Below are 22,509 nucleotides of genomic sequence, written 5' to 3'. Positions count from 1 at the left end.
TTAGCACCAAAATGTTGGTGCTAATTCTACACAGTACATCAATAGTGTCAACAATCTCGATGCTATTGACTCTGCCATGCACCATGGTGTGCCCTATATTAAACACAGCACACCCATGGTGCTGGTAGGGGGGGCAAGAGATGTGGCACTGCATTGGATGCAGACCCACTTTTCTTAAATCAGGCCCCATATGTTTCTTCAGTATTCATAAAGCATTTTGTTGTGCTGATAAACGCACAGGATATGATTCTCGGTCCCTGTTCACCAAACGTTCTTTGTGGAGATGTTAGCGCATCTGACCTTATTTGGGTTCTTATCTTTAATTCATAAGGGGATGTGTTAGAGGTTTGATGGACCTTTTAACTGCACCTAGAGTAAATCCCAACATAGGACTCAAGTTGAATACAAATCATTAACACTATCAATAATCCTTGCAATCAATAATTTCACGCACCATGACCCTTTTGGTCATGAATAACCACACCTTTCTTGGGAAATCTAGAATGTTTATTTCCCTATGTTAACAACCATATTGCGATTGATCAAAGAATTGTGCGTTTACATTTAGTCAAATGAAAGTAGAATTTCAAATCTAGGAAATAACTAAACTGTTTTTCACATGTGGATGATTGGCTCATCTTCTCCTGTTCCTATCATCGGACTCGTCAGGTAACAATTTTGCATCTCTCTGTCCTTCAATCAGCGCATCCATTGTTAGCTCCTGGGAACATTGCTTTCTCACACACTAAACTTTACATTGTATCAATAACTATTACACAATTTTCTAACAAGCAGTTCTGATGGGAAAAGAAGAACATTTGCTAGCGTTTGGTCAACTCAGTGGAAAAGAACAATTCACATATTAATTTCTTCTAGCGAACATTTCTCATAGCATTATCTTAACAGTACAGTTTAACATAAGGCTGTGCAACTAGGCCCTAAACCTCGCTAATTTAAGGCCTACAATTTGTAAAGCAAATACACAATACATAATCATTAATATAAAATACTACTAATTTAATCTAAACATGAGCACATCAATTCATTTTAATAAGCAATTAATAAGGACACTTCGTGATTACTGACGGCCCACTCAAGTAGGCACATTTTCCAAATTGTGTGTTAGTTTTCTATATAAATTCAAATTTTACGCAGAATCAACACTCAGAATACATGAATATTTATTAGTAAAAATTCAGCGTAGACAATCCCAAACTCCTGGTTCTTTCAGCTCCTTGAAATCAGCACTATCATTAGTCAGATTGTTACTAAGCCTTCTAATGTCTTTACTATTTTCAGAAATATATGAGCAACAATATTTTGAGTTCAGCATTTTGCACAATCCGCTATCCTTTGCTAAAAGAATGTCTAATGCAAGGCAGTTCTGAAGAGTCATAGATCTTACCACAGCCATTTCTGTATCCATTAGGATCATGGCTCATCAAACATTTGTCAGCATGTTAACCACAATAGTAGACAACTTCCACATTTTCAATGAATTCAAAATAACTCCTACTGAAGAAATTATCGCTCCAAGTATGTCTCCAACTAGGCCAGAATATGATTCTCGGTTTTGTCTAACATGATGTAATTCAGTCATTTTAGGTAATTTACACAAGTACTCTATTTGAAATATCTTTGGGAAAAGTATCCACTAGTAACATGTGCCATACCATCCTCTTGGAAGAGAGTAATACGCATTTGGTCCACAGATGTAATAAACTCCCGGAATAGCCAGATCCTGTGTATTCAACATGAACGTCCATTTACTCTGAAACAAAAACACATGTCTGCATTCACTTGTTCCCACAAACAATGTATCAGTTCTAGATTTAGGCCTATATACACAAAGCTTTCCTACATGCTGCGCATCTAAAGCTAACCTTCCTTACATCTTTGTATCACTAAATGCATGATCATTTCTAAATGTATTTTTCTAATTTCTCCTGTAATGCTTTTCTCCAGTCATTTGTCTCATCTAAGATGTTTTTTTCTACAGGTGTAAGTAAGCATGTCAGGTTATTTCTATGTGCATAAGCTGTGCCCAATGTCAACGTAGGTTCAAAGAATCCTCTCACTAATTCTATAGTGTTCTCCTTCACTAATCTACTCAGGAACTTGATTATAGGTACAAATGAAAATAAAGCATCATAATTGGAGTAGAAATACTGAATGTACTCCTGGTTATAGAATATTGTTAGTAATAGACTACAGCTTATCCCGTAAGTAAGGGGCAAACTATGATAAGTAAGTCCTTCCTCAACTGATGAAGGAATCTGTGTGCAAACATAACAACCTCTTGCATCCATCGTCTCAACATACTCACTCAATAAGCGATAGAAAACATAAGAAGAGAGTTCTCCTTGTGTGCCATCTACGTGCAAATATTTCTCATCTAACCTAAACATCTGTACTTCTGTGAGTATAGTAGTTGTTGTCTCTAAAGTTAAGGTATGGTTAGCTTTAATCTTGTCAGGAATAGTCATGTCCACAATCCACACCTGACACAATGTCATGCATACAATCTCCAAACCAATACCCATATATTTACAGCACCTGTTCTTTCTACCCTGCTGGCTAAGGTTACCCATGATCTATAAAGAATCAGAAAGTGGAAGAAAAGACATTATAACTATGCAGCAAAAATCAAAAACAAATCTTCAATCTTCTTTAGAATTTACTTACAGCTTTCAGTCTTTCTTTCAGGATCGTTTTGTCAAAAATCGGTTTGGCAGCTTGTCAAAATCAGGTTATCAAAAAGTATTTTCCGGTTGCTTTCAATAGTCTCTTTCTTGCACTTTTCTCAGTTTACAGTTCTCAACAGTTCAGTTCATTGATTTCCTTCAAGTGCCAAAATATTGACCTGGAATGTCTCGATCAAAACAAAAAGAAAAAAATTCACTCTGCCATTCACTTGTCGTTGCATTTGCCCATTCAGGACCAGTGTACCTTTGACTTGCAATTCTTTTTCTTTTCAATCTTCGATCTCCATTTAATTCTCCATCACTTAAATCTTCTTTCCTTGTTGCGTCTCCTTCTTCCTCAATTGTTGTCACTGTAATTGCTTCTTTTCTCTTTGCTTGTGACTTCGGCCACTTATATCTTTTCAGTGGACTTTTCGTTAATGCTCTTTCTAGTGTCGGACTTGTAATTTCTCTCTGTTCTGCAGCATTTTCTCTTGACGTACTTGCAACTGGCTCAGGAGGAGTCAGACCACATTGGCTTTGATCTGCCTCAACTCCTTCCCCCTCATGATCTGTTGTTTACTCTGTTTTTCTCTTAAGATAGTCTGCTTCTGGCAGAGCCGCCCTATGACTGGACTCTCCTGCTACCTCAGTTGAAGTTGGTTTACATTCACTTTCCTGTAGGTCTTCTTCTTCGTCTCTCGAAGGAGTGTTGGTACCAGATACTTTTTGCTCAGATTCAATCTCTGATTCTCCGTCTCCCCTCTACAATTCTGGAGTTGGTCTGGATGTTGTTGGTACTCTCAACAACTCCTCTTCATTGTCCAACGGACATGGTACTTTCCTCGTATGGCTTTCATGGATCTAATTCGGAACTACAGTACACTTCACAGATGTAGTAGTGATCAGCACTACTTGGTAAGAAACCTTCAACAGAGGCCCCAAACACATCTTCCTCATGTGCTTTCTGATCGCAACCCAATAACCTGCTCTCAGGTTGTGTCCTTGATCTTGAGATGGGTGCAGTGTGGTAGCTTCCACCTTAAAGAGAAAAAGTGAACCATATCAGCCAGACCTTTGAAGTAGTCGATCACCGTATCGTCTGTTATGTTCACAAGAGCAGTTGCAGGAACCGCTGGCAACCTCGTTGCTCTGCTCATGAGGATTTATTGTGGTGACAGTCCTGTCTTCCTATCGGGGGTGTTCCTCATTGTCATCAGAACTAAAGGCAGTGCATCAGGCCATTTCAGATTCATGGATGAATGCATTTTCGCCATCCTTGATCTGTTCCACAAGTCCTGAGGCTTCAGGGCGGTAGCTACAATACAACTTCTGCTCAATGTTTAAAGCTGAAGATAGTAGTTTAGGGCCAGCTGTAGGAATGCAAAAAATTGCGAGTCGGAAATAGCGACTCCATGCGAATCGCTATTGCCGACTCGCAAAACGATCTGCCAGTAAAAATCGCTATTCCAAATAGAGAATAGCAGCGGAATCGCACCGCAATTTGCGACCTTGCTTTTTGCGAGGTTGCTATTTGCGACATCGCAAAAAGTGAGGTCACAAATTGCACGAAGGGTGTGGTCCGGTGTCACAAATTGCGACTGACTTGCAAATTGCATGCAGGTGAATATTAAACTTTTGAAAAACCCACTTCCTGGTTCTGAGTGATGACATCAGAACCAGGAAGTAACCCCATGGAACAGGGAGGAGCCCACCCAGCCGAAACTGCAGAGCCACACCCAGGTGAGAGGAGCTGCAGCAACAATGGCTACACAGGAGAAGGAGACACCCAGTGGAGGCAGAAAACGCAAAATGAAGGCCCATATTTATACTTTTTTAGCGCAGTATTTGCGCCTCTTTTTGATGCAAAAATGGCGCAAACTTACAAAATACAATTGTATTTTGCAAGTTTGCGCCGCTTTTGCGTAAAAAAATGACGCAGATGCGGTGCTAAAAAAGTATAAATATAGGCCTAAGTTTTCTGGAAGGATTTGGAGGTGCTCACCGAGGAGTGCTGCCTGCACCATGAGGAATTATTTGGCAAGGCAGCAATGAGTGTCCCTGACAGCCACAAAAAGAAGATCTGGCAGGACATCCAGAACAAAACCTTCGCTCCAGGACCAAGGAGAGGGTGGCGGAGCGCATGAGGGAAGTGCATGGCACTGGAGGAGGGCCATCTACTATTCCACCCCCTACAGCCATCGAAACCATGGTGGAGACAACTCTGGAGACGGAGGCTGTACTGGGCATTGGAGACCTAGACAGTTCTGCACCAGGAACATCAAAAATTAAGTACCAAAATTAATGTATTTACACCAGCCTATGCACCTTGCACACAATCAAAGTACACATCAGCAGGCACCTCCTGAGTAGCTCCATTCACGGTTTTGCAACCTATAGAACAGTGCATTATGGGCAATGTAGTACAGTAGTCCAAATATAGGGAAATGTTTATTTAGAGACATCAAACATATGTGCGATACTGACAGTGTATCCCCTATGTCCCACAGGCCTCCTACAAGGCCCCCCATCAGCGCCACTGTGCAGGGAGAGGATCATGGCACAGACAAACAGGAGGAGGCTGGCACAGACACAGCAGGGGAGTGCAGGACAACACCACCCATTCAATCAGCACGGGAGACCATGGACGATCCTGCTCTGGGTATGGAGGCAGCCAATGGGACACCAGGGCCAATGCCTAGGGAGAGCCAAACACGGGGATCATCAGGGGCGGTGCGTAGATGACGACACACAATACAGTCTGTGCGTAGGGAGGATGTTTCCGATGAGGATTTGTTGGGACTTGAGGCATCCTTATTGCAGAGTCAGCAGCTGCAAAATAGACAAATGCGGTTAATGAACCGTAACCTCTCAAGACTGCAGACCACTATCACGCATGGGCTGGCAAATGTGGACAACCAGTTCACTACAATGAACACTCACTTGGGTAACCTGACTACCTCCAAAGACAATTTGGTCAGGGAACTGATGGCTGACAGGGCACAGGCACGGTGCAGGGAGCGCAACACTGCTTCCCTTTTAGACAGGCTAGGTGTGTCCATAGGGCGCCTGGCTACCAATACAACCTGCCTGTCAAGGCGCACTGTCAGCCTGCAAGTGGAACTAGGGCATTTTGCAGGAGATGTGGCACGAGGACTTGGCTGCATCAACCATGTGGGGGACCTGCTGGAGTCCAGACAAGCTGCAAGGGGTATTGGGGATACCCCGCAGGACAGTGAGGAGGTCTCCAGTGTGAGTAGTGTGTCTGGCCAAAATCATTGACTATTCTAAATCCATACTGTCTGTCCATATAGATAGTACCTTTAAGCTGTGCAGAAACATGGCATGCTCTAATAAGGGCTACCAGTTCTGCCACATGTGCAGAATATATGCCTCGAAGCCAAGACGCTCCAAGTGTACCAGAAATTGTGCACACAGCATATCCTGCTCTCAGTGTTCCCATGTTGTCTCTTAAACACGAACCATCAATGAAAATACTTTGGTCATTTTCCTCCAATTGGGTATCTCTAATATCAGGGGTTTTCACAGATCAGTTATTTCGAGACAATCATGTTCAACTTCTTCCGATTTGTCAATTTCAACATTCTCTTTTGAGAGTAAGGTTGCTTGGTTAAGCACTGTTTGCCTTTTCAGTGCCACATTTGGGAACCCCAGGATGACCGTTTCGTAGCGAGTCAACCTGGCACCTGTAAGATGCTGTGTTTTGGTTTGTGTGAGTAAAACTTCAATGGAGTGAGGGACCATGACCATTAAAGGATGTCCCTTCACAATGCACCCACTCTGAGTGAGGCTCAATCCAATCGCGGCTACTGAGCACAAACAGCCTGGTGAAGCTGCTGCAAGTGTGTCCAGAGTAGCTGAAAAATATGCTACTGGGTGGTTTGCACCACTAGGGATTTGAGTCAAGACAGACAATGAATATGCATCACACTCATGACAAAACAAAGTTAACGGTTTTGTGTAGGCAGGCATACCCAAAGCCGGGGCCTTGCACAGACTTTCTCTCAACTCCGAAAATGCTTTCATACAGGCTTGAGCTAGCACTAAGGGATCAGTAACTTCTATGTGAGTCAGCTTCTGTAATGGCTTTGAAATGACTGAAACGTTGGAAATCCACAGGAGATAATAGCTTACCATTCCAAAAACATCCTGACATCTCTCTGTGTGGCTGGGGGATTCATCTGCAATAGGGATGTGACCCTTTCTCTGGATATTTTCCTAGTTTCTTTCTCAATTAGATGACCCAAATACTTAAATTCTTTCTGACATTAGTGTAATTTCACTGAGGACACTTTATGACCATTCTTGGCTAAATGATTCAGTAAGGCAATAGTATCATATTTGTATGCTTCTCTCTTTTGCACCAATGTCGACCAGAAAGGCATTCGCAATGACTCTAGGTTCTTTTTCAAGATCTGGTTGATAATAGAAGGTGACTCTGAAAATCCTTGAGGAATTCTACACCAACAGTTGACTCGATCAAAAAACTTTGAAACAGAAAATAAATTGACTATCTTCATGAAGAGGTACAGAAAAGAATGCCTGTGACAGGTCTATTATGCTGAACCATTCAGCATCGCATGGAATCTGAAATAAAATCACTGCTGGATTTGTCACTACGGGGCAACATTTAATCACAATGTCATTTATTTTGATCAAATCCTGAAAAATGCGAAATTTCCCACAGGGCTTTCGCAATCCCATTATTGGCGAATTACATGGACTGCTCAACACTTCTTTCAAAACTCAGTGGTTCACAAACACTGCAATTATGGATGCAATCCCTTCAATTGTGTCCTGCATCACATGGGATTGAGGAATCAAGGGAAAATCACATTTGGCTTGTCTGAGACCTTAACTGGCTCAACTCCTTTTATTTAACCAATGTCTTTTCCTGTAAAATCCCACACTTTCATCTTAAATGTTCCCTGTAAGCCGGAAGAAAGATCTCTCACTGTGAAAACAGGAAAGAAGCTAATCAAAAGGTACTCTTCATTTACTGTCTCACAATCTGTTACTGGAGTTGGGTCATCTTCATCATCAATGTTTATCTCAATTTCAATTCCATCATTTGAGCAATTAATTGAGCATCTCATTTTACACAAGTCCCTTCCTAATAAAGATACTGGACTCGAGTCACGAACTATGAGTTTGTGTAATCCTTTAAAGTTGCCAATTTTACCCTGAACTGGTTCTGTAATGGGGTTTTTCAAATATTGATTTGCAACTCCTACATCTGAATGAATTTTCCTGAAAGGGGCAAGTTTGGAACTTCTGCAGTTCTTACTGTAGAGCGTGTAGCTCCTGTGCCAACTAAGAATAAATCTTTGTGACCCATTACTTTTCCTTTTGCATATGGACCTTTCTGATCTACTTCTAGGGAAGCTGTAAGCATACATTCTTCTTTATCCAAACTCTCACTCACCCAATCATCGTTTATTCCATTCTCACTGTGTAATGGGAATTTGTACACTGTGTTATTACTCTGATTAAACCTTTGACCTGTGACCTGCTGAGGAAGCATCACATGCTGCTGCACCATTGGAGCTTGAGGTATTTGAATTTACTGTCTAGGTACCATTTGAACTTGTGGTTGCATTTGCTGCAACTGGGGCATCTACAAACGTGGAATTTGCAGCTCTTGCATGGGCTGAAAGCCTTGCATTCGACATTGTTTTGAAAATTTGGATTATGACCTCTCATTTGCCGTCCTCTCATGTTTTGAAAATAATTGATATCAATTGTTTGCTGAACAACACCTTCCTGTACTAACATCGGACACTCCAGCTTCCAATGTCCGAGGCCTCCACAAGCAGAACATGGCAACTGTCTCTTAATTTCTTGCACAACACTTTGAACCACCACAGTATTTAAGTCAGGACTACGATTCCCATTTCCAATTCCTCCATGGCCTCTACCTCATGCTTGATTCTGAAACACACTTTTCCATGCTGCTGTTGTTGCGGAAAATTTCCCTGCATTCCTGTTGCACTGCTTTAATCTGCATCACCATTGCCTTTTCTTTCAACTTTCTCTATTTCAAGTGAATCTTTTCACTAAAGTACATTGCATACTGCAATACCTCATCAATCGGCTTTGCTTGCCAGCAAATCATATGACTCATAATCATCTGGCTAATTTCAGGTCTCAATCCTTCAACAAATCTGAACACAAAATTAACCATGTCTTTCAGCTCAATTGTCTCTCTACCACTGTAATGTTTAAATGCCTGCAACAATCTCTCATATTATGTCATGTATTGATTGTTTACCTTCCTGGGCTTTCCTGTCTATTCTCTGCCAATCAGTATTTCTGGGCGCATTTCTCATTTTCATAAATTCATTCACCTTATAATAATATTTCATTACGTCAGGAGATGGTACACCTATTGCTGAATCTCTCTGAGGTTCTCTCATCGGTCAATCTACGCTCCTCATGCACTCAACCCATAAGTTTACTGGAACTACTATCTCTAACAGGGTGTCAAATTCTCCCATAGGCATTTTGTGAGTTTCACAAACCTATCAGTCTGCTGGTACGATTCCACTGGCTTCTCCCTCAACCTGGGATAATCATTTGTAAATGACAAAATGTTGCTTCTGCTCTAAGGGACATGAACAAAATTCCCTCCTGGAATTTCTCTCATTGGTAGAATTTTCACTGGGTACTCAACCTGCTGCACATTTGCAATAAGATTTGCAGAATCCCTTTTCTTCATGTCTCTTTTCTTCACTCATCTGCCTTCCCATTTGTCTAATGCTCCCCATGTTTGAATGCTCTGGATTAATTCCCTAAGGTGAATTTTCATTCCTAGTATTCTCATGTTCTCAACATCTTTTGAATCAAAATCTAATCTGTAACTATTCTTCAAGTGCTTTGTTTTCTTAATTTCCATGTCACATTTCTCTGCTAAGTCTGCTAATTTCTGATGCACTATTCCTGCTTTGTTAGTAATCAGATTGCATAGATAAAGTAACTCATCTTCTTTGAATATATCAATCCTGTCTAAATCCATGGTTCCGGCAATTAGGTCTTCTACCTCTAGCCTAAGCATGGTCAAATTCGGGGCACTTCCTCCTTTAGCATCTCCTTGAGTACTATTCAGCCTCTCTAACCATTCAGTTAACTGCTGAGCTGTCAAACCTTGTAACGTAATATCATTGTGACTCACACCTGGCACTTGCTGTAATGTTAAATTTGGGGTTTCTGGTGTCACTAAGCTTGGATTTGGACCTATATGTGATCTCACCTCATTATTTGGAGAAGTCCCGAAAAGACTTAAATCAATTAACAGACCTGTTCCATCATACGTCCGTCTCATGGGAGTTGTCTAGGGAATGATTCAGAACATGGGACTCGAAGCTATCTGAACCATTTGTAAAGCAAATTCTAAAGGATCAGCATTCAGCCTCAAAGTTTAAACAATAGAGTTAAAGATAAAAGTCTCTAAGTAAGAGAATCAAATGGTAATGAGCACGCCTCTTCATCAGAAACTGAAAAAAGGAATGAGCATGAAATATGAGAATAATCGGAATGTCACGCTTCTCTCTGTGCAGTCGGTCTAAGTTAAAATCATCTAAAACACTTCCCAAGTTGTCATTGGTCTAAGAATCGTATGTTTACATTTAGTCTAATGAAGGTAGAATTTCAAATTTAAGACATAACTAAACTGTCTTTCAGATGTCGATGTTTTGCTCCTCTTCTCCTGTTCTCATTGTTGGACTCGTCAGGTATGAATTTTTTATCTCTCTGTCCTTAAGTCAGTGCATCCATTGTTAGCTCCTGGGAACATTGCCTTCTCACACATTAAACTTTTAATTGTATCAATAACTATTACACAATTTTCTAACAAGCAGTTCTCATGGGAAAAGAAAAACATTTGCTAGAGTTTGGTCAACTCAGTGGAAAAGAACAATTCACATTTTAATTTCTTCAAGTGAACATTTCTCACAGCATTATCTTAACAGTACAGTTTAACATGAGGCAGTGTAACTAGGCCCAAAACCTGGCTAACTTACAATACGTAATCATTAGTATAACATACTACTCCTTTAATCTAAACATGAGCACATCAATTCATTTTAATAAGCAATTAATAAGGGTGCTTCATGATTACTGATGGACACTCAAGTAGGCACATTTTCCAAGTTTTGCATTCGTTTTCTATATTAAGTCAAATTCTGTGCAGACTCAACATTCAGAATACATGAATATTTATTAGTAAAAATTCAGCGTTCACAGAGGTGAAGGTTTTATGCGAGCAGAACTGTGATTAAAGAAACGCTTATCTGAATGTTTGTATATTTTCCAGATCCCATCTTCGTGAGGTGAGCTTGAAAAAAAAACATAACTGCCTTTAACAAAGTCTTTGATAAACCATTTGAGAGATAAAATCACTTCACACATGCGAGAGCTTTGAAGAAATTGAATTTCTCAAGCAGCTTAGATTTCATTGCATTTGTGGTAAGAGGCAAAAGAATGTTTAATTCATTTGGGTAACTATTCACAGGAGCCACAATGTGCACCTGCCTGACACTGACTTGACCCTGGAACATAGAAATCTATTTAAACTCATCCCTCAGGTTGTATCGCCAAAGGGCTGAGTAATTCCTGTTGTTGCTTGGAATGTACCACTTGTTGCTCTTCTTCATGTAGGTTCCTGCTTCTTCATTCTTTCTTTTATGTTCGCAGGTGAAGTGTTGAGCTCAGTGGATTTTTTCCTCACTTCATCGCATGAAGGATTGTACCTATCTGAGCCCCCTTTTATTTGCTACACGTGGGCGACTCATAGGAAAAAAAACATTTGCACAAAAAGAAGTAGTCAGACACCAAACAGATTTTTGAAATACCTTAAATATAGTATATTGTCAGCAGGGTGTTTTAAATGGAACTGCAATAATTTTCCTGCCAAAACATGCAAAAACAAGTACATTATATCAACGTTACAATCCTAACTGGGCACTCTATGGGGCATGTTTATTTTTAAAAACTCTTGCCACGTGGCAAGTAATCCTCGTGACAGGGAAAGGATAGGAATACTCGTCAGCGCTTTCACACAATGTGCCTGGGGAGGCTGCATTGTAAGTAGGATTGTTTTTGTGCAGGAAGATACATTTTCCTGCACAAAAGTAATCAACTAAGGTATTTTTCTCTTTATATGTGTGCTGGAGAATGAAAGGAAGAAACAAGGTGAAATAAAAATATTTCTCATAGTTACGCCTCACTTGGAGACGTGTAGCATTTGGATGCATTCCCAGGTCTAGCAGTAATGGTAAGTCTGAGAATGTGCCAACATTCCTGGGTGGATGCATGGGAACACTCACGATCCACACATGGAATGTCTTCCCTGGGCAAAGTAACGCAACACAACGATTTGCACTATTTGGTGTTACTCCAGATTTATCAAGCTACACAAGGTCATGCAAGGTGGGCTTGCGTGGCCTGATAAATCTGACTAGAGAGTTATTCACTGGGGGGCGTGGCCAAGACACCCGCAAGCTGGCCGCTCTCCGTTGAAGCTCCAAATCGTCCCTGAGACGTGTTAGCTTTGTTTGGCAGCATATTGGCACTATGGACAGAGATAATAGAGGCAGAGAGATGGGAAAATGAGGGCAACAGGTATTTTACCGCTGGAATAATTTTGGAGCGTGTTTTGTAGTGTTTTTTGGCTTTTTTGGCCCCTCCTCAGCTGTAGTGGCTGCAATTTTGAATTTTAGATTTTTTTTTCGAAGGAAAAAAACAAGAGAAAAAGAACTGCATACTTTAATGTTGTAGGACGCAGGTTCTCTATGAAGATAATTTTTTCTTCTTTAAAATTGGAATACTCTTATCCAGCCACGTTCCTCTACAATTGGGATATGGTCAGCATCTACAGCCTCAGGGGCTGTATGTGTCATTAATAATTTTGCCGGTTGAGAGATTTTATGTATTGCACGTTTTTCAGACTGCAGTGATGCATTTAAGATCATTTTTATATTATCAATTGGCTCTGAGTTTATTCTCTGCATATCTATTTTCTATGGAGCCTCCCTCCTCTTCTTCTCCAATGGTTGCAGCGGTTTCTGGAACCATGTCCTCATCATGGAAGGACTATAATGATACCTCCAAACGACAAAGGAAGGATCCTTCCTCTCCTACAAAATCTCCTTTGCCTCTGACCCTGGAAGACCTTATGGACAAAATAAAACACTTGAAGCCCTTTGTGATGGAAACTAATGCTACCCTTCAAAGGATTGAAGAAAAGTGGTCAAATCTGGAATCCAGGGTCTCAGAGGCTGAGCAAAGGATCAGTAATATGCAGGATGAGGACTTAGAAAATCGTAACTGGTGTAACAATCTTCAAATTTATGGCATTCCTGAGGAGGTGGAAAGCAATGACATAATCTCTTTCCTGAAAACGAATATTCCAAAAATAATTGGGCTCAAGGATGGTACTGCTCTTAATATACAATGCGCACATCGTGTGGGGCCCAGATCTGCCTTATCATCTGATCATCCGAGAGGCATAACTGTTCTTTTTTTGGAGTATACTGAGTTACTCATGGTTTTGGAAGCAGCCAAGCAAAGGCAACAGATGTTGTGGTCTAGTCATAGGATTTTCTTCTCACAGGATGTGGCACGTGCTACGGCTGCTCGTCGCAAAGAGTTTCTTTCACTGCGTCCAGGGTTGAGATCACTCGTTATGGACTGGTTCATCCTTGCTTCTTTAAAGTAACATACAAAGATCATACTTTTTCATTTGCCTCTCCTGCTGATCTGAAAACATTTTTTAGCCAATGCAAGGGTGAAGAAATGGAATGTGACAAATCTTGATTACTCATTGTTGGTTCTTAAGATGTTCTTTGCTGATATATTGTCCTACTTTACTGATCACTTGTATTTTTATTTCTTTTTTTAATTTATAATTTTTATTCTTTTTACAGATACCTCAGCCTTCATTTGTTTCCCTAAATCCGATATGTGTCATGTTCCAGACCCATTGTCTTAATTTGTTCCCAGTTGTTGGTAAGTGTTTTGTATTGGTCATTATTGTTCATATTTATGCTGTATTATTTATAATTTCTGATAATAATGTCTTTGTGACCTTCTGTTTCCTCTTGTGTGCAGTTCCATTTGTGGACCATCTTAGCTTTTTCCGTGCTTCCCCACTCTCCCACTTTATTGTCACTGTATTGTTTTTACTTTGTCTTACTATGGCTCAAGCCATTAGGCTTCTTGCCATCTACTTTTTTATCACCTTTTGATCTCTTTTTCTTCCTTCTTTTCTCTTTTCTTGCTTCCTTCTTTCTTATTTGACTGAGATTTGGTTGTTCATTCTACTTACCTTTTGGTATCATAAGATCCAGTGGTTTCTAACTTACTGTTATATAAATTATTTTATGTTGATAATGTTGCTACAGATATATCTTTATGTTGTTCTGCAAAATGGTTAAAGTGTTGTTTCTTGTAATGTGAAAGGTTTATGCAATCCCATTAAGAAGCTGAGAGTCCTTTCACATCTTTCCAAGTTAAATTGCAAGGTTGCCATGTTACAGGAAACCCATACCTCTGATAAGGATATTTATTCTTTGAGGCGGCAGGGGATGGGTCATATTTTTTGTTCTCTGGCGCTCCATAGTAAAAATGGGGTTCTTATTTTATTTCATAAATCACTTTCCACACAGATAGAGAGAGGAGAGAGATGATGAAGGGAGGTGGCTTCTTCTTTACCTCATTATCAGTAATCCCCCATACACCTTACTCAACATTTATGGCCCTACAGGTATTGATCTAAAATTTTGGGAAAACATTTCACGGGTTTTTATGTTCCTGTCTGAATGATAATCTTATATTGGGTGGAGATTGTAATCAAGTTATGGACCCCTTTACGGACAGGCACACCCTTTCCAGATATATCCCTAATAAAATGCAAAAAACATTGAAGAATGCCATGCGTTCCAGAGGCTTGAAAGATACTTGGAGGATATACAATCCAGATAGTTTAGAATTCACCTTTCATTCCTCCATGCACAATTCAAAATCTAGAATTGATTATATTTTTTTGACACCTCACTTGCTTACTGGTCTAGTGCATGCTGAAATAGGCGCTATACTAATATCGTATCATGCATAGATATTGACATAACAACTGAATCTTGTAGATCCAGGAGATGGCGCTTTAATAACTATTTGCTGAAGGATCAGGTCTTTGTAGATAAATTTGAAGTATTTCTTAAGGAATATTTTGATCTCAATCTGATGCCTTCCTTGCAATTCCATATTGTCTGGGACGCTTTTAAAGCCTCGGCCAGAGGCTTCATTATTGTCTATGTGGCTACAATGAAGAAAACGTTTCTCAAAGAGTCGGCTCTCCTCTTGTCATCTATTAAATCTCTTGAGCATAAATACTTTACATCAAATGATAATGATACTCTTAAACTCCTTATTCAATCCAAACTGGATTTTAATAAGAAGTCCACTGAACAAGCCTCAGGCACGCTTTTAAAAATTAATTCTAAATTTTGTGGTGGGCATAATAAAGCTGGAAAGATGCTAGCAAATTATCTTAAAGTTAAATCCCAAAAATCCAAGATTTCACATATCATAGACGACAAGGGGAATAATCATTTTAGAAAGGAGGATATTTTGCAATGTTTTTCTGATTTTTATCAAAATCTCTATACGCCTGAATTATCCCCCTCTAAGGCAGATCTTGAATCCTTTTTTAAATCTCTCCCATCTCAACCAAATCAGTCTCAAGACCTTTCTTGCCTAGATAAAGAAAAATCTGTGCAGGAAATTAATGTCAAAGCCCAGCTCACCTGAGTCCTTGTTCAGTTCTGATGGAGGTTGAAGACAATCCGACCCCACCCTGAAACTGCTTGTTCCAGCACACTAGTTTTTAAAACAGTGCACTAAGAACAGAAGCTCAAGAGAAGGGGGGAAGTGGATAAAATAAAATAAAGAGACAACACCGTTCTTGCGTTTCCACTGTTGAAGTGCTGCACAAATCTGCAGCCCTCTCTGACTTCTGTAGAAACTGGTGCCTAATGAAACATAAACAAAGAACAGATAAGTACATCCTATTCCTAACTGGGTTCCTGACTATCCCTTTATTTATTAGAAATTTTCTTCTAAAAGTACCTCTTGGATCCTGGTCTCTAGTTTCCAGGTTTGGAATGTGTTACTGCTCTGGGATGTGCTTTCTATTACTCTAAAGCTTCTAAAACATTAAACAAATACCGTTATCAGAATTACCAATATCAAACATTCATCTTAATATAACTAAAGCCTAAATTGCCAATAGCAGACTCACTTTTCCCATATTTCCAGAATCTTTTATAAAACAAATACTGTACTTTTACGTCAAAATACAGCATGTAATTTGTGCAAGTCCTTGATTTACTGTTTGCCTTGCTGTTAATGGTTTCCACGGTTCGATTCTTAAAATTCCATAAAAAAATGTTTGCTTCACAAAGTTCCGCAAAGTATTCTTGTAACAAAGAGTTTGAATCACAATGTTCGTGGAAGGTATCTTGTTTCAAATTGTCTATACACGAATCCAGAAATTGTTGTCAAAGTTCTTTCAGGTAATAAAAGTTTTGCACTTACTTGTTGCTGGCAAGAGATACTGATCAGTCTAACCTTGTCTTCTTTCTCTTTTGCAGGTTGCTTGTAGGAGAGAGGCTGAGGCAAGGAGGAACCGGAAACCGGAAGAAGGAAGAGCCAGCAGCTGTGCCCATTGAAGCCAATGAAAGTCTGTAGAGAGCAGGAGTGCCAGCGCCGAGGGATCTGTCCTCAGGTAAGCGGGAGGTAGACGAGCACAAGCACTGGGTGAGGCTCGGGGGCTGCCTTTTATAGACAGGGCTGGGTGTGGTCCTCACATGCTGCACATGTTCTTGAAAGGTGTGCAGAGCTGGGTGTGGTTTGAAGAGCTGGGTGTGGTCCTCACATGCTGCACATGTTCTTGAAAGGTGTGCAGAGTTTCAGTTATTATGCAAATGAGTTAAATTAACACATGGCCTAGAGAGGAGTGTTTTAAAGAAGCCTTGGTAAAAGCAAGGCCCAATGTGTAAACAAAACAGCACATTAAACAACATACACAGAAGCCTAGGGGGGCGGGGGGGAAGGTGAGATAACAAGAAAGGCTTTCAATAGTAAGTTTAAAAGGGAGCTATTACAGAACCCACTAGTGCAGTGAGAGGGGACATGCTCTTTGCTGTGCACAAACCCTAACAGTTGCCCTCCTCAAAGGCCCTCCTACAGGACGGGGTTTTCCTGGATTTTTTAAATAAAACCGTCTAATCAGCTGTGGGGCATGTACATATGATGCTGGTTCCCATGAATTCTTAGATTCATCATATCCTTTCCATTCTACTAAATAAAACAGACGTCCACTAATTCTTTTTGAGTCTTTTATGCTTTTCACTTCATATTCTAGATTTCCCTTAATTGGTATGGGTGGAGGTGGTGGTTCATGTCGGGTTTTTGGATTGTACGGCTTAAGCAAGGACACATGGAATGTAGTATGTACTGGATATTCTTTTGGTAAATCTAATTTTACTGTTACCGGGTTTACTATGGCAGTTATACTAAAGGGTCCAATGAAACGTGGTTGCAGCTTTCGGGATCCCTCTATGTTTAGGTTCTTTGTGGAGAGCCATACCTTGTCACTGATTTTATACATTGGGGCCTCAGATCTGTGTTTGTCTGCTTGTCTTTTCATGCTTTCCTTGTACTTTAATAAATGTTTCCTGGCTTTGTCTTGTATGTCACCTAACCTTGTTAGTCTATCCGTTACTGTAGGTAACAGAGAATCTTCTAACAAAATGGGTATAGCTCTTGGATGATACCCCTGCAAAAAATAGAATGGTGAGCAAAGTAGAGCTGAATGCTCAGTATTATTATAAACAAACTCCGCTGCAGGGAGAGCTTCCAACCATTCACTAGAATAATCAGCCAATAAACAACGTAGCGTTTGAAGTAAGGTTTGGTTCAGTCGTTCAGTCTGTCCATCTGTCTCTGGGTGGAAAGCAGTGGATAATGCCACATCTATTTTCAGTTTTTTACATAATTCTTTCCAAAATTTAGAGTTGAACTGGCTCCCTCGGTCTGACACCACTTTGCTTGGCAAACCATGTAAACGCACAATTTCCCTTATAAAAATATCGGCAAATTCTGCCGCCGTGGGTAATTTCCGTAATGGTACAAAATGTGCCATTTTAGATAAAAAATCCACTATAACCAACACTGTTGTGAAAGATTTTACAGGTGGTAAACCTACAATAAAGTCTACGCTCACAGTGTGCCAAGGTTGCTTGGGTGTTGGCATTGGTATTAACAAACCGTCAGGGGCCTTATGAGAAGATTTATGTCTTGCACAAATTGGACAGGTAGTGACAAATTGCTTAATCTTAATGTCCTTTCTTATAGTGTCCCACCAAAAGTGTTTTTGCACATTTTCCAGGGTTTTTACCCAACCAGGATGACCTGCCAACGGTGAGGCGTGATGCCAAATTATCACCTGTGTTTGTAATTCAGAGGTGGGCACTAACAGCATGTTGTCATGATACAATAAACCTCGTTGTATTGTGTTATGGGAATCCTTTAACCAATCCTGAGGTGCTATTTGCATGTGTGCATTATATAGATCTGTGATGAAATCCTTCTGTTGTACTGGTGCCAAAAACTTTTGGGGAGGAATAATGGGTTCTCCTATTTTATCTTGTTTCATGTCTGAAGTATGTCCGTATCTAGATAACACATCAGATTGAATTTGTTGTGCACCTGGTCTATAGGTTATTACAAAGTCAAATGTGCTAAAAAAAATTAACCAGCGCATCTGACGTGGTGTTAGTGCTTTAAGTGATCCAAAAAACTGTAGGTTCCTATGGTCAGAAAAGATTGTAACTGGGTACTTGGCTCCCATTAAATGGTGCCTCCATTCTGAAAAGGCTACTTTGATAGCTAGTAGTTCCCTTTCAGCCACAGTGTAATTTTGTTCAGCTGGTAATAACTTTTTAGAATAGAAGGCTATAGGATGTAACTGGCCATCTACTGCATTTCGTTGAGAGAGAACTCCTCCTAAAGCTACTTGTGAAGCATCCGCTTCAACAAAAAAAGGCAAGTCAGGATCAGGATGTTTCAGAATTGTGGCTGAAGTGAACTTTTGTTTTAGGAGTTGAAAGGCGTGTGCCGCCTCATCAGTCCAAAGAAATCGTTGCCCTTTCCGCAACAAGGTAGTTATTGGGGCCGTAATGTCTGCAAAATGTGCAATAAACCTCCTATAAAAATTGGCGAAACCCAGAAATTTCTGAATATCTTTTACAGAGGATGGTTCTGGCCAATCAGCAATAGCACTGATTTTCTTTACATCCATTCCTTGAGGTGACAGGCAGTATCCCAAAAAGTCCACCTTGCTGACATTAAAAGTACACTTTTCTAACTTAGCAAAAAGATGATTTTCTTTTAACTTTGATAATACTGCACGAACATGTTGGGTATGTTCTTCTGAGTTCTTAGAGTAAATGAGGATGTCGTCTATGTATACTATGACACAAACGTCCAGGAATTCGTGTAGGACCTCATTTATAAAGAACTGAAAGGCCGCAGGGGCATTACATAACCCAAAGGGCATTACTGTGTACTCAAATAAACCAAACTTTGTCTTGAAAGCTGTCTTCCACTCATCCCCCTCTTTTTCTCGGACCAGGTGGTAAGCTCCCCGCAGATCTAGTTTAGTGTATACAGTAGAATGTCTTAATTGATCCAACAACACAGGTATTAGAGGAAGAGGATATTTATTCTTTATTGTAGCCTTATTTAGTCCTCTATAATCGATACACGCGCGCAGGGATTTATCCGGCTTCGGGATAAAAAAGAGTGGAGATGACACCGGAGATGTGGAATGACGGATGAACCCAGACTGTAGTAGGTCATCTAGGTAGGTTCTTAAGTATTTGGGCCCGTATTTATACTCCGTTTGCGCCGAATTTGCGTCGTTTTTTTCGACGCGAATTCGGCGCAAAACTAACGCCATATTTATACTTTGGCGTTAGACGCTTCTAGCGCCAAAGTATTGGCAAATAGCGTAATTTTTTTGCGTGAACGCCTTCCTTGCATTAATGAGATGCAAGGAAGGCGTTCCCGGCTAAAAAAATGACGGCGACGCAAATGCGTCGTATTTATACTCCCGGGCAAAAATCATGCCCGGGAGTTGGCGGGTCAAAAAACCCCGCATTTGCGCCACTATTTAACGCCTGGGTCAGGGTAGGCGTTAAGGGGCCTGTGGGCTCAAAATGAGCCCACAGGTGCCCTCCCCTGCCCCCAGGGACCCCCTGCCACCCCTGCCCACCCCAGGAGGACACCCAAGGATGGAGGGACCCACCCCAGGGACATTCAGGTAAGTTCAGGTAAGTATTATTTTTTATATTTTTTTACTTTTTTTTGGGTGGCATAGGGGGGCCTTATTTGTGCCCCCCTACATGCCACTATGCCCAATGACCATGCCCAGGGGACACAAGTCCCCTGGGCATGGCCATTGGGCAAGGGGGCATGACTCCTGTCTTTACTAAGACAGGAGTCATGAAATGGCGTCTGGGCGTCGTAAAAAAATGGCGCAAATCGGGTTGAGGCGATTTTTTTGCCTCAACCTGACTTGCCCCATTTTAAGACGCCCTAACGTCATTTTTTCCCAACGCCGGCGCTGCCTGGTCTACGTGGTTTTTTTCCACGCAAACCAGGCAGCGCCAGTCTGCTTGCGCCGGCTAACGCCATTCCATAAATACGGCGCCCGCATGGCGCTTCAGAATGGCGTTAGACGGCGCTAAATTTTTTGACGCTAAACTGCGTTAGCGCAGTTTAGCGTAAAAAAGTATAAATATGGGCCTTGGTTTCTTCTTCAGTCAAAGCATATACTCTGTTATTAGGTAAAGGGGCCCCTGGGATAAGATCTATACGACAGTCATAAGACCTATGTGGGGGCAGCACACTAGCCTTTACTGGATCAAAGACGTCTTTAAAGTCAGAATATTCAGGAGGGAGACTTGGTTCATCTTGTATAACACTAGCACAGTGTAATACTGTGCTCTGTTCTGTACCTGCTTCTTGATAGCAATTGGTTCTACAGAAAGAGGAATCCAAAGTAACATTTCTATTCACCCAATCAATTTTTGGGTTATGAGTTGTTAACCAGGGTACCCCGAGAATCAAACCAAAATTAGGAGTATCTATCAGATCAAAGCTAATCACCTCTGTGTGCCCATTCTGACAGACCATAACAAGTGGACTTGTTTGTTTTGTGATTAATCCAGAGGTCAATTCTGACCCATCCACTGCACATACTGCTTCTGGACAAGGCTTTAGGCACATAGGAAGTCCTAAGTTTTCAGCTAACTTATTATCTACAAAATTTCCTGTCGCGCCTGAGTCCAGTAGGACAGGGAGAGAATGCCTCACTTGGGTAGTAACAATTAAAACGACCTGAATTATGAAATGTCTAGGTATGTGCGGTACCATGAAGGCTGCAGCATTAGAGGTTTGATTAAGATGTTTTCTCAAACAAGTAACCTCTCCCCTTGTCGAGCTTAATCGTTTCCCGATTCAGTTGAGGAGGTGGAGGAAACAGCACCCTTTTGTGGATTTTTAGGCTTTACTGGACATTCTCTTGCAAAGTGACCTGCCCTTCCACAATATAAACATAATTGAAGTTTTCTCCTTCTTTCTTTTTCCTCTTTTTCCTCTGATGTGAGTGAACCTCTGAGTGTCCCTATTTGCATAGGCTCAGGTTCAGGGAGTTTATTATCTGGGTCTTTCTTCTCGTGTCTAATAAAAGTTAACCGTGATTCCAGTTTGTATTTATCTCCCTTTCTTTCTCCTAGTCTATGTTCTAATTTCACAACTAAATCTACAAAGTCCGAATAGTCTTCTGGCAAATCAACGATATGAGCCAGCGCGTCTTTTAACTCGTCTCTCAAACCTTTATAGAAAAGAGAGACACGCTTTTCTTCTGGCCAGTGTGTCTCGGTGAGTAAACGATTAAAACTAGTGAGATAGGTCAATAAATCCTTGTTACCTTGTTTAAGATTTAAAAGCTCATTATCACTTGCCTGCATGAAAGTGTGTTTTGCAAAAAGGCTGGTCATGGTACGTTTAAATTGATTCCAATTATGGAGGATGGGATCATCTCTCTCCACGAAAGGAATTGACCAATTGGCTGCTGTGCCACGCAAATAAGACAAGACGAATGCCACTTTCTTAGCATCAGTAGGGAACTGTTGTGGCTTACAAACGAAGTGTAATTGACATTGATTGATAAAAACATGGAATTTGTTCCTATCTCCATGAAAACGTTCAGGTGCTGCTAAGGGCACAGCATTAGGAACATTAATAGTGACCTCAACTGGGGGAGGCAAAGTTGTATGTTTTGATGGCGCCCCTGTCTCTGAGGAGGTTTTAAACAAAGGCGTAAAAGCTGTGTTCCACTGAGATACCCTAAATTTATACCTGCTTAAATCCTGTTTTAAAGAGGTATTCTCCATCTTTAATCTCTCTATTTCCACTTGCATATGTTGCAAGATGCCAGACACTGATTCACTATGAGCCAAGTCCTCATTTAGGGCCTGCGCCATATCCGTGACGTCAATGCCCTCTATTTCTTTCCCGATATTCATCGTCCACCAGAACTGAAAATATTTTATTTTTATTTTTTTATTTAAGGCTTGTGCTTCTGTCAAAGCCCAGCTCACCTGAGTCCTTGTTCAGTTCTGATGGAGGTTGAAGACAATCCGACCCCACCCTGAAACTGCTTGTTCCAGCACACTAGTTT

General features: G+C 40.7%; 1 long non-coding RNA gene across 1 annotated transcript in view; it reads right to left on the bottom strand.

Moving 5' to 3' along the window:
• Positions 1-5,122: 5,122 nt before the first annotated feature.
• Positions 5,123-22,509, bottom strand: part of LOC138295470 (uncharacterized) — a 619,554-nt gene continuing 602,167 nt past the window's right edge. Inside the window, exon 4 of the long non-coding RNA XR_011203606.1 lies at positions 5,123-5,516. This is a non-coding gene — a long non-coding RNA (uncharacterized lncRNA). The remainder of the gene's footprint in view (positions 5,517-22,509) is intronic.

The sequence above is a fragment of the Pleurodeles waltl genome, chromosome 1_2 (assembly GCF_031143425.1).
Source record: "Pleurodeles waltl isolate 20211129_DDA chromosome 1_2, aPleWal1.hap1.20221129, whole genome shotgun sequence".
Classification (NCBI taxonomy): domain Eukaryota; kingdom Metazoa; phylum Chordata; class Amphibia; order Caudata; family Salamandridae; genus Pleurodeles; species Pleurodeles waltl.
Note: the sequence above shows the minus strand (reverse complement) of the source record. Positions and strands in the feature narration are given on the sequence as shown.